Below are 9163 nucleotides of genomic sequence, written 5' to 3'. Positions count from 1 at the left end.
ATGGCTGAGCTGAGCCAGAAGAAGCTGTGGGGAGAAGCGGAGGCGTATCAGAGCCGCAGAAGGACTTGAGTATGTCCATGCCAGAGAGGCAGAAGCTGGAAGCCCGACGAACAGAAACTGCTGTTGTGAAGGGGGAACTGGCTCTGCAGGAGGGATCCAATCTGGTCTTGAAACTTCTTCTGTTTTTTTTTTTTTTCTTTCTTTTTTTCAACATCTATTTATTTATCTGAGAGGCAGAGTTATAGACAGAGAAAAGAGAAGATAAGATATTCCATTCACTGGTTCACTCCCCAAATGGCCCTAACAGCCAGAGCTGAGCCCATTTGAAGCCAGGAACTTCCTCCAGGTCTCCCACATGGGTGCAGGGGCCCATCTTCTGGTGCTTTCCCAGGGCATTAGCAGGGAGCTGGATTGGAAGTGGAGCAGTCAGGACTCAAACCATATGGGATGCCAGCATTGCAGGCAGAGGCTTAACCTACTATGCCACGGGCCCAGCCCCTAGTCTTTGAACGTTTGGGTCCAGTGCTGGTTAAGCAGAAGCTGGGGGAGTTTCGGGCCACAGTGGGGAAGAGGCTGGACTGTGTCACAGCTGAAATCAAGCAATACGAATCTCAGCTCTGGGACCTTGAATGGCTGTCAGAGCAACAGAGGGAGAGCCTTGCTCTGTGGCAGCAGGAGTTCCAGAGGGCCCAGGCGGCCCGGGCAGAGGCTCCTAGGAAGGTCTGATCTCATGGGGGAGGGGGGTGACGGGGCAACTGGGGCCCGACCTCATGGTGGTGGTGGGGGGAGAGGGTCTGTACTATAGTAGCTAATAAAATGTAAAAGCGCCAGAAAAAAGATCAACAGATATTTCCTTCCTTTCTCTCTCTTTCTCTCTTTCTTCCTTTCTAGATTTATTTTAAAGTTGGAGTTATAGAGAAAGGGGGAGAGAGAGGGAGAGAGAGAATTTTCCAATCACTGGTTCACTCTCCAGATGGCAGCAACTGCCGTGGCTGGGCCAGGTTGAAGTTAGGAGCCAGGCACTTGCACCATCTTCTGCTGCTTAGCAGGAAACTGAATCAGAAGCGGAGCAGCTGGGACTTTTTTTTTTAATTTTTTTTTAAGATTTATTTTCTTTATTTGAGAGGCGGATTTACAGAGAGAGAGGGAGAGATAGAGAGAAAGGTCTTCTATCCTCTGGTTCACTCCCCAAATGGCCGCAACTACTGGAGCTGTGCTAGGCTGAAGCCAGGAGCCAGGAGCTTTGTCTGGGTCTCTGAAGCACCTGGGCCATCTTGCACTATTATCCCAGGCAGATTAGTTGGGAGCTGGATTGAAAGTGGAGAAGCCGGAACCAGCACCTGTATGGAACGCTGGCATTGCAGGTGGAGGCTTAGCCTTCTAGGCCATAGTGTCTGCCCCATAGCTGGGACTTTAACCAGTGCCAATATGGCATGATAGTGTTACAGGCAGTGGCGTAATACTGTGCCACAATGCCAGCCCCTATATACCTTTTTTGAGATACATAATCATGTGAGATAGATTACATATATTAAAGCATGTATTTTGAACTTTTTTTTTTTTTTTTTTTTTTTTTTGGACAGGCAGATTTAGACAGAGAGAGAGAGAGAGAGAAAGGCCTTCTTATCCGTTGGTTCACCCCCCAAGTGGCTGCTACAGTGGGCGCTGTGCCGATCGAAGCCAGGAGCCAGGTGCTTCTTCCTTGTCTCCCATGCAGGTGCAGGGCCCAAGCACTTGGGCCATCCTCCACTGCCTTCCCAGACCACAGCAGAGAGCTGGACTGGGAGAGGGGCAACCGGGACAGAATCCGGCACCCCAACTGGGACTAGAACCCCAGGGTGCCGGCGCCTCAGGCGGAGGATTAGCCTAGTGAGCCATAGCGCGCCGGGCCAAGAACTTTTAAAAACAACTTATTTGTGACACAGAGAAACAAAGAGAGAGCAAGCTCCCACACCTTGGTTCACTCCCCAAATAATAGTGAGGCTAAAGGTGGGAGCTCGAACTTAACCACGTGAGCCATCACCATTGCTTTCCATGGTTGCGTTAGCAGGAATGCTGGAATCAGGAGCCAGAGGCAAGTAGCAAACACAGGTACTCTGAGGTGGGAAACAAGCATCTTTTTTTTTTTTTTTTTAATTTGTTTATTTATTTGAAAGGCAGAGTTACAGAGAGGCAGAGAGAGAGAGGTGTTCCATCCACCGGTTCACTTTCCAAATGGCTGCAATGGCCAGAGCTGATCTGATCTGAAGCCAGAAGCTAGGAGCTTCTTCTGGGTCTCCCACATGGGTACAGGGGTCCAAGGACTTGGGCCATCCTCCACTGCTTTCCAAGGTGTGTTAGCAGAGAACTGGATCAGAAGTGGAGCAGCCGGCACTCTAACTGGCACCCATGTGGGATGCAGGCACTGCAGGCGGTGGCTTTACCTGCTTTACCCTGGACATGGGCACCTTAACCTCTAGGCCAAATGTCCACTGCTGGCCAGTCCTGACATATGCGAGGACACCGTCCCAATCAAGATAATGAAGACATCCGTCATCCCCCAACAGTGGGTGGCCTCCTGTAGCCCTGAGGAAGCCTCATCTGCCCCTTGCCCTCACTGCACTTTGCCTGTAAAATAGTTGCAATTCCATTATCTGTGCTCTTTTCGGCCGGCTCCTTCCTGCAGCGTAATCACTTTCAGATTCACCCATGCTGGTGTGTGCGCCCTCATCCTCTGATTATTGAGGCGTCGCCATTGTCTGGAGATACCACGGTTTATTTGTGTCTTGATATTTTCCCCACTTTTCTGGCTATTACAAATGAAGCTGCAATGGACATCTGTGTACAAGTCTGTACGTGGATATGTTTTATTTTTATTTATTTATTTTTTGACAGGCAGAGTGGACAGTGAGAGAGAGAGAGACAGAGAGAAAGGTTTTCCTTTTGCCGTTGGTTCACCCTCCAATAGCCGCCGTGGCCGGCCCACCGTGCTGATCTGATGGCAGGAGCCAGGTGCTTCTCCTGGTCTCCCATGGGGTGCAGGGCCCAAGCACTTGGGCCATCCTCCACTGCACTCCCGGGTCACAGCAGAGAGCTGGCCTGGAAGAGGGGCAACCGGGACAGAATCCGGCGCCCCGACCGGGACTAGAACCCGGTGTGCCGGCGCCGCAATGCAGAGGATTAGCCTAGTGAGCCACGGCGCCGGCCATGTTTTATTTCTTTAACGAGACACCTGAGACAGCAGTGGCAGGGTCAGAGAGTAGGCATATGTTTAACATTTAAAGAAACTTCCAAATGATTCTCCAAAGTGTTGAGCTGAGTTTCTATTCCCATCAGCACCGTGGGATAGCTCCAGTTGTTTTACTTCCCCTTCAGGTTCTGGAGCGATGATGTCTTTGTAAAGTTAGCCATAGGAGTCGGTGTGCAGTTGTGTCTCACTGTGATTTTAATGGACATTTCCTTGCTGACTAATGATAGCTTCTTTCTATATATTTATTTGACATTCACATATTTTCTTTGGTGAAGTGATTTGCCCACTTTGAATTGGGTTGCTTGTCTTAGGATGGCGGAATAAGGATTTTAATATACTCTAAATACATACTTTGGCAATACACAGTTGGCAATATCCTCCCTGCCTGTGGTTCTCATTTTCTTTGAAGAACAAAAGCTTTTAATTCCGATGCAGTGCGATTGAACCTTTTCTTTGGTAGTTCATGTTTTCTGTGTTCTATCCAAGAAACGTTTGCTCTGCAAACACCATAAGGGGGAAATTTTCTACGTTGAAAAATGTCTCTGGGCCGGCGCCCCGGCTCAGTAGGCTAATCCTCCGCCTTGCGGCGCCGGCACACCGGGTTCTAGTCCCGGTCGGGGCGCCGGATTCTGTCCCGGTTGCCCCTCTTCCAGGCCAGCTCTCTGCTGTGACCCGGGAGTGCAGTGGAGGATGGCCCAAGTGCTTGGGCCCTGCACCCCATGGGAGACCAGGAGAAGCACCTGGCTCCTGCCTTCGGATCAGCGCGGTGCGCCGGCTGCAGCACGCCGGCTGCAGCGCGCCGGCCGCGGCGGCCATTGGAAAGTGAACCAACGGCAAAGGAAGATCTTTCTCTCTGTCTCTCTGTCTCTCTCTCAGTGTCCACTCTACCTGTCAAAAAAAAAAAAAAAAAAAAAGGAAAAAAAAGAAAAGAAAAATGTCTCTCAGTCGCTGAACCCTTAAAATATGCTCCTTGCTTTTGAAAATGCCTCGAGAACGGCTCCCTGGCTCCCCCACCTGGTGAGAATGCTCTTGTATTTGAACACAGCACACTTTAAAATGCGGAGAGTAAAAAATAACCTACAGGTTTTTAGTTTTCAAATGTTTTTCAGAATTTTAAAATAGCCTACCAACGGGGGCACCAAATAAATAATTAGAAATCATGACACAGAGCTGGCGCTGTGGCGTAGCAGGTTAAGTTGCTGCCCGCAGTGCTGGCATCCCATATCACTCCGGTTCAAGTCCCAGCTGCTCCACTTCCAATCCAACTCCCTGCTAATACACCTGGGAAAATGGCAGAAGATGGCCTAAGTTCTTGGGCCCCTGCACCCATGTGGAGACCTGGAAGAAGCTCCTGGCTCCTGGCTTTGGCCTGATCCAGTCCCAGCTTTTGAAGCCAATTGGGGAGTAAATCAGGGGGTAGAAAATCAATCTTTCTGATCTCTCTCTGTCTCCCTCTCTCTCTGTGACTCTGCCTTTCAAATAAATACAATAAGTCTATTTTAAAAATGTGATGTATAAGTATAATCTAATTGTGCTGGACTCTTTCTGTTTGGTTAGTTGAATGCCTGATTCTACTCTATCCCATTTTGGGAATACTTTCTTATTACCCTGTATGTCCATCAAATGCTATTTGTAACTTTTTTAAAAAAGATTTCTTTATTTATTTGAAAGGCAGAGTTACAGAGAGGTAGAGGCAGAGAGAGAGAGGTCTTCCATTTGCTGGTTCACAACCCAGATGGCTGCAACAGCTAGAGCTGGGCCCATCCAAAGCCAGGAGCCAGGAGCTTCTTCCGGGTCTCCCACGCAGGTGCAGGGGCCCAAGGACTTGGGCCATCTTCTACTGCTTGCTCAGGCCATAGCAGAGAGCTGGATGGGAAGTGCAGCAGCCGGGGCACAAACGGGTACCCATATGGGATGCCGGTACTGCAGGCGGAGGCTTTACCCACTACACCACAGCACTGGACCTGGGAATACTTTCTTTTTTTGTTTTGTATTGTTTATAAAGATTTATTTATTTATTTGAAAGTCAGAGTTACACAGTGGAGAGGGAGGGGAAGAGAGAGAGAGAGAGAGAGAGAGAGAGGTCTTCCATCTGCTGGGTCACTTCTCAATTGGCCACAATGGCTGGAGCTGCGCCGATCTGAAGCCAGGATCCAGGAGCTTCTTCCGTGTCTCCCATGTGGGTGCAGGGGCCTAAGAACTTGGACCATCTTCTGTTGCTTTCCTAGGCACATTAGCAGGGAGCCGGATCATAAGTGGAACAGCCGGGACTTGAATGGACACTCTGACATGGGATGCTGGCATCCCAGTTGCTGGTTTAACCTCTGCCCCAATCTGCAATTGGAGACCCTGTGACTCCAATCTGCAATTCTTCTGGTCTGCTTGCTCAAGTGCTCTCCTGGAAACAAACCCTGGTCCCAACAGAGCTCAGATCCACCTTCAGTGAGGCTTCTCTGGTCATAGTCCCATTCAGCTCAGATCCAAAGTCAGTTACTTCCTGCATGTACTTCAAGTCCTAGGTCCCTCCTTCTTTTCATCTCACCTACCTGGGAAACCCTCAGCCCTGGAGTTATCTTCTCTGGTACTTAGCTCCCTATCACAAACCTACTAAAACACCTAGGGCCAGTGATGTGGCATAGCCGGTAAAGCTGCCACCTGCAGTGCCATTATCTCATATGGGCACCGGTTTGCGACCCGGCTGCTCCACTTCCCATCCAACTCTTTGGTATGGCCCGGGAAAGCAAAAGAATATGGCTCAAGTCCTTGGACCCCTACACCTACATCGGAGACCCGGAAGAGGCTCCTGGCTTCTGGTTTTGGATGGGTGCGGCTCTGCCCTTGCGGCCAATTGGGGAGTGAAAAAACGGTTGGAAGACTCTCTCTCTCTCTTTCTCTCTTTCTTTCTCTTTCTCTCCTTCTCTCTGTGTAACTCCGACTTTCAAATAAATAAATAAATAAATAAATATTTTAAAAAGTTCAATCATTTCTTTATGTTTCTGTTATTTCCCTCATGTTAGAGCAACTTTCCATCCTTCTTTCCAAGTCCTACCTAATTCCAAGATTCGGTTGTAAAACCAGGACACAGTATCCACCTGGCCACACTGAACCCTGAATGAGTTTTTCACTGCTTTCTTGCGGCTGAACTGCTAAGATGGTGGAAGTCTCATTTCCTATGTGTTCAGAACGTATCGCAGCAACTGGACTGTAAGCTCATTAAGAGCGAGGACTTTGGTCGATTACTTATGTCACATTAACAATCAATAAATACCTGTTGATGTTTTAGTCTGGGCTTCAGCACTGCATTGAAGCAGTACCTTTGGGACCATCAAATCCATGACTTCTCTATTACCAAAAAGCAAATAGACTCTGAACGATAAAGTGATTTGATCACAGTCAAGCCTTTTGATTTTAGTAGAGCTGATATTGTGAGTTATCTCTTTCTTTCTTCTTTTTTTTTTTTTTTCCCCCTCAGCTCCAAGGCTACTTGCCATCTGGTTTTGCTCTAACAAATGGAGTTCATTCTTACCAATTTTTTTTTAACTTGAGAGATAAAGAGACAGAGAGACAAAGTTTTCTGCTGTTTTACTCCTACATGCCAGCATTGACTGCGACTGAGCCCCACTGAACTTGAGACCCGAACTCAATCCAGGTCTCCTATGTGGGTGGCAGGAGACCAAGGACTTGAGCCATCACTGGCTGCCTTCCAGGGTGTGCAATAACAGGGAGCTGCAATCAGAAGCAGTAACCCCGCTACTCCCAATGGGATGCAGGTTTCCCAACCGATGGCACAACTGTTTATTTTTTTTTAATATTTATTTGTTTATTTGAAAGTAAGATTTACACAGAGAGATAGGGAGAGACACAGAGAGACGCCTTCTCTCCGCTGGTTCACTCCTCAATTGGCCACAATGGCCGAAGCTGCACAGATCTGAAGCCAGGAGCCAGGAGCTTCTTCTGGGTCTCCCACACTGGTTCAGGAACCCAAAGACTTGGACCATCTTCTACTGCTCTCCCAGGCCATAGCAGAGAGCTAGATGGGAAGTGGAGCAGCTGGGACTCGAACCGGTGCCCATATGGGATGCCAGCACCGCAGGCGGTGGCTTTACCCACTATGCCACAGCACTGGCCCTGGCACAACTGTTTTAACACAGAACACTTACATATTTATTTTTAAAAATTTATTTTATTTATTTGAAAGGCAGAGTTACACAGAGAGGTAGAGACAGAGAGAGAGAGGTCTTCCATCCGCTGGTTCACTCCCCAGATGGCCTCAATAGCTGGAGCTGAGCTGATAAGAAACCAGGAGCCAGGAACTGCTTCTGGGTCTCTCACGGCTGGTTCAGAGGTCCAAGGTTTTTGGCCATCCTCTGCTGCTTTCTCAGGCCATAGCAGAGAGCTGGATCGGAAGTGGAGCAGCCGGAACTAGAACTGGCACCTATATGGGATGCCGGCACTTCAGGCCAGGGCTTTATCCGCTGTGTCACAGCGCCGGTCCCGGAACACTTACACATTTTTATGGGGAACAGTGCAATAATTCACACCCAGGATTAAGCAATCAAAACAGGCAACTAGTCTATTTCCTCATCTTTATATTTGGAGCTTGCCTGCTCCTCTTTACACTGGGTATTCAGTACACAGTACCTTACTGGGAACTGTAGTTGCCCCACTCTGAAGTCTTTAATAAAATTTCTCAAACTATAGAAAAGTAGAGAATACTGCCTGTCGCTCCCCCTCTTCGCGGAGGAACGACACAGGACCCTGCGTTGTTCTTTTGTCTGCTCGGCCCTCCCCGGGTTTGCTGCTGGTTCTTCCCGGGTTGGCTACCGACCCTTCCACCTCCGTGGAAGGGCGGTTCCCCCTGCCACTTTCCCCACTTCTGCGGGGGAGCGGCACACCGCCGGCCGGCTCTCTCGGGGGCTGCACAGGTGTTCCTTCAGATAGATGTTCCTGGTGCATGTTGTCTCTCTCCTCCTTTATAGTCTCTTCCACCAATCCCAACTCTGCTACCCACACGCCGAGTACTCTGCTCTCCTCCAATCAGGAGCAGGTCCTGCTGTTTATTGGTTGAACTGGAGGCAGCTGTGTAGAAGCTGTTTCCTCCTCTCCCAGCGCCATATTGTGGGAGAGCAGATGCATAGAATAAGTCTTAATTCCAGTAACTTAGTCTAGTCCGAGTTGCTCCCCACAACTGCCAATGCTTCCCACTTATCTTTTTGATTTGTCAGCTCTTCATATTTTTCCTTCATGTATTTGCTTGAGCAGTCTTCTTCAATTCAGCTTTTTGGATAGCTAATATGCTTCTATGTTCACAAAAAGTACAATTAAGCTCTCATTCCACACTGTTTATACATATTTCCTCCCAGCTATGTGTGCATTTGAGCAAATACAAATATGTTTGGACTCACTCTTTTTAAAGTAGAAAAGGTAAGATGTGCTGGACATTTTTGTGCCTAGATTAACCCTAACCTTTTTGTTTGTTTTTAAAGATTTATTTAAAAGTTAGAGTTGAGAGGGGATGGTCTCTCGTGTGGGAGACATGGCCCCAAACACTTAGGCCATCTTCTGCTGCTTTCCCAGGCCATCCGCAGGAACTGGATAGGAAGTGGAACAGCTGGGACTCGAACCGGCACCCATATGGGGTGCTGGCGCCCCAGGCGGAGGCTTAGCCCACTAGGCCACAGCGCAGCCCATCAGCCCAAACTCATTGTTTTAATGAGTGTGAAACCTCTGTGTTCCAGGAATTCTGTTCACTCTACAGAGGTGGTAGTTTCCCACCCAACACTGGTTCCTTTAGCCTTTTTACTCCCACTCACTTTTCTAAAAACCGATGTAATTCCAAAACCTAAAGCTCCCGCCCAGCGCCGAGCAAGCAAGGAGGGCCAGTTCTGAGAACCCTGCAGCCAGGAAGCCACGCGTCCCGGAGAGAGGCGCCCG

General features: G+C 48.8%; 1 pseudogene; it reads left to right on the top strand.

Annotated features, from left to right (window-relative positions):
• On the top strand, nucleotides 1-726 carry LOC100348088 (prefoldin subunit 6 pseudogene; annotated as a pseudogene).
• The last annotated feature ends 8437 nt before the right edge of the window (nucleotides 727-9163 follow it).

This window comes from Oryctolagus cuniculus, chromosome 12, assembly GCF_051225735.1.
Source record: "Oryctolagus cuniculus isolate XC-2025 breed Fujian yellow rabbit chromosome 12, ASM5122573v1, whole genome shotgun sequence".
NCBI classification, from domain to species: domain Eukaryota; kingdom Metazoa; phylum Chordata; class Mammalia; order Lagomorpha; family Leporidae; genus Oryctolagus; species Oryctolagus cuniculus.
The sequence above is the reverse complement of the archived record's forward strand: the minus strand, read 5'-3'. Positions and strand labels throughout refer to the sequence as shown.